This window comes from Aegilops tauschii, chromosome 3 (assembly GCF_002575655.3).
Source record: "Aegilops tauschii subsp. strangulata cultivar AL8/78 chromosome 3, Aet v6.0, whole genome shotgun sequence".
Taxonomy (NCBI): Eukaryota; Viridiplantae; Streptophyta; class Magnoliopsida; order Poales; family Poaceae; genus Aegilops; species Aegilops tauschii.
Window position 1 is genome coordinate 404,822,725 of NC_053037.3, and position 3,522 is coordinate 404,826,246.

Sequence of the window (3,522 nt, forward strand, 5' to 3'; positions counted from 1 at the left end):
GCAATAGTGCAATCATCGTCACCCATGACGCCAGCAAGCGGCGACCTGACAGAACGCCATGTAGCCAACTCGACTCGGCCACACCCTGACGATCGACAAGACGACGCACAGTGCCCCTAGGCGCATGGGGCATGCGCCCGAGGAACCCGGCGAGACCTGGCACCCGGCGGGTCCCAGCATCGGGCTCCCTGGACACTGACAACCTGGCCCTACGGCCTTGTAACATTACCATTGTACCCCTGGGGGGTTGACCTATAAAACCCCCCAGGAGCCCTCATGCATACGGGCAATGCTCTCACCCATCCGCCCACTCACACACCTAGCAAGCAACACTTGAGGAGAGGGAACTGCCTAAGCCTTGGCCAGCCACTCTTCTTCCTCCATACAGCTCTAGGAGCAACCCTGTACTCATACATATCAACTACACCCGGCAGGACTAGGGGTGTTATCTCTCCGGAGAGCCCCGAACCTGGGTATGTCTTGCGTCTCGCGCTCGCTCATGCCAACCTCGCCTCTGGAGCCCACCAGTGCCCTCGAGCCTCCTCCTATCTTTAGCCATCCCATGGCATCTGCCGTGTGCCCACCATGACAGTTGGCGCCCACCGTGGGGCAGCTCGAGGTCCTGGTCGGGAGCATGCTCCGGACGGGGCTCCTCTCCGACTCCGACGAGCCCGTCATGCTGGCGGATGACGTCATCGACGCACTCGCCGCATCCTTCGCCGCGCTGCGCATCTCCGACGCGCCTACGGCCGACGAGTACCCCAACGAGGTACTTAGCTTTTCCGACTCCCCGCTCTCCATCAACGACGGCGCTCCCGCCGGAGCGATGGACCTCTGCGTGGAGGTTTTCGTCACCGACACCGGCGCCTCCTCCTCGTTGAGCGTGGCAAGGAAGGCCGCCGAAGCTAAGGCCGCAGCGGACAGGGCCGGCTCGCCCAACCTGCTGCGCACCACAATGCAGAGCCTCCGCGTTCCCATCGGCACCGACATCGATGCCTCCAACATCGCCAAAGCCCGGACTCGTCTCAACGAGGACCGCTAGCGCCTGCTGGAAGTCACCGAGACGCTTGGTGCTACGCAGCGCCGCCTCGACTCCGCTCGGCTGGAGCGCAACGCCGCCTATGGCTTCACGCCGAACGCGCCCGAGCCAAGCCGGGTCGCCGACGTGCAGGCCCGGGGCGGCGCGATCGGGCGTGCTTTCGGCGCTCTCCCTCCCGTCAACGAGACTCCCGTGAAGAACATGCGCGCTGCCCAGGCGGCCGCGGTCGGCCTGGACCAGATCGCGGGCGAAGAACTGCAGGACCGCCTCAAGAGGGTGAACGACCTCCTCGCTGCGGCCAACGCGCAGCAGGACCGCCTCAACGAGCTCGCCAGACCGGCCGGATCCGGCTCCGTCCGCGTCGCTGGACCCAGTGACAACCAGCACACGACATCCTCGCCACCCGGCGAGGTGCACTCCGGCCGCACCTGGACCCAGCACAACCCCGCTCCAACGACCGCCGGCGGCCTGGGCGATGAGCCGGCCTCGGAGGTCCGACGCCGACTCGATCCTCTGCTTCAACCCAGTCGACGTCCGGCTGGGCCCGCGCGCCATCGACGACACCAACGCCCGTCACCGCCTCGACCGACTCGTCCTCTCCCAGGAGCTGGAAGAGACAAGCCTCGTCGGATCGGCGTGCTTCGGGCCACGCATCCGGGGTGAGCCCTTTACTAAAGGGTTCACGCTCCCCCGCGACACCCCCAAGTACAACGGCACTGTGAAGCTGGAGCACCGGCTCATCGACTACACCACCGCCATCGGCATCGCCAGCGGTAACCACCGCCTCGCCATGCGCTACGCGCCTCTCATGCTCCAGGGGTCGGCCCACACCTGGTTGAACAGTCTGCCGGCTGGCAGCATCAAGGCGTGGGTCGACTTTGAGCAAGCCTTCGTGCGCAACTTCACCGGCACCTACAAGCGACCCGGCCGCCCCAGTTAGCTCGCCATGTGCGTGCAATGGCCGGCGGAAATCGGCCGCGAGTACCTCACACGCTGGACTGAGCTCCGGAACAGCTGCAAGGGCGTCCATGAAGTCCAGGCGATCCAGTACTTTGTCAACGGGTGCCGAGACGACACCCTCCTCAAGCACAAGCTCTTGCGCTCCGAGCCGGCCACCATGGTCGCGCTCATGGTGACGGCGGACAAGTACGCCAACGCCGACTCCGCCATGAAGATCCAGGTGGCACTGGATGAAGCCGGCAAAGCAAAGCCGGAGCCCCCCCGAAGCCGGCCAGTGAAAGCAGCCAACAGCAGCACAACCAGCAGAACAACAAGCGCAAGGCCGATCAGCCGGCCCAGCGCTACGACAACCGGCTCGTTGCGGTCACCGAGCAGGCGCCCGTGGCCGAACCGGCCGCCAAACGCCGGTAGACCGGCAAGACGACATGGCAGCCCACCATGAGCTTCGAAGAGATGCTCGACGCTCCCTGCAAGCACCACAGTGGCGCGAGGCCGTCCACACACGCTCTCCAGCAGTGCGCCATCACCAAGCGCATCGCGAGGGGAGACATCCCGCCGCCTCCGCCTCCACCGCCGCCTCTGGCCGGCGGCGCAATGCACGACGACCCCTACCCGGCCCAGAACGCGACCTACGTCGTCTTCACCAGCCTCGGCGACGACAAACGCAGCGAGCGCCTCCTTCGGCAGGAGGTAAACACCATCGTCCCGGCCAAGACGGAGTACATGCACTGGTCTGAGCGCCCGGTCACCTGGACCCGGGAGGACCACCCGGCCGTCATGCCGAACCCGGGTGGTTACACTCTCATCCTCGACCCCACCATCGTCGTGCCTCGGCACACGTGCAAGTTCTCCCGGGTTCTCGTCGACGACGGCAGCAACATCAACATCCTGTACCACGATACCATGACCAAGCTCGGCCTCGAGGCCAAGGACCTGGAGCCAACCCGGACAATCTTCCACGGCATCGTTCCCGGCCTCTCCTGCTCCCCGATCGGCCGGATCCGGCTCGACGTCCTGTTCGGTGATAGCAGCCACTTCCGATGCGAGCCGATCTGGTTCGAGGTGGTGGACCTATCCAGCACGTACCACGCACTGCTCGGCCGGCCAGCGCTCGCCAAGTTCATGGCGGTCCCCCACTACGCCTACCTGAAATGAAGCTGCCGGGTCCGAAGGGCCTCATCACCATCGCCGACGACTACCGCAAGTCCCTGGAGTGCGCCCGAGATGGCGCCAAACTAGCCGAGTCACTGGTCGTAGCCGAGGAGCGGCGCCAACTCGACCGGATCGTCGCCTTGGCCCAGGAGGCGTCGGCCGCACAGGTCCCGGCTGAGGAGCCGGCCGACGAGGCCGCGTTCAAGCCCTCCAAGGAGACCAAAAAGGTGAAGCTGAACCCGAAAGACCCCAGCTGCAGCAAGTACGTTGTTGTGGGCACCCGCCTCGGCAGCAAATAGGAAGGCGAGCTCGTCGACTTCCTTCGTGAGAATCGGGATATTTTTGCATGGACCCCTGATACGTCTCCAACG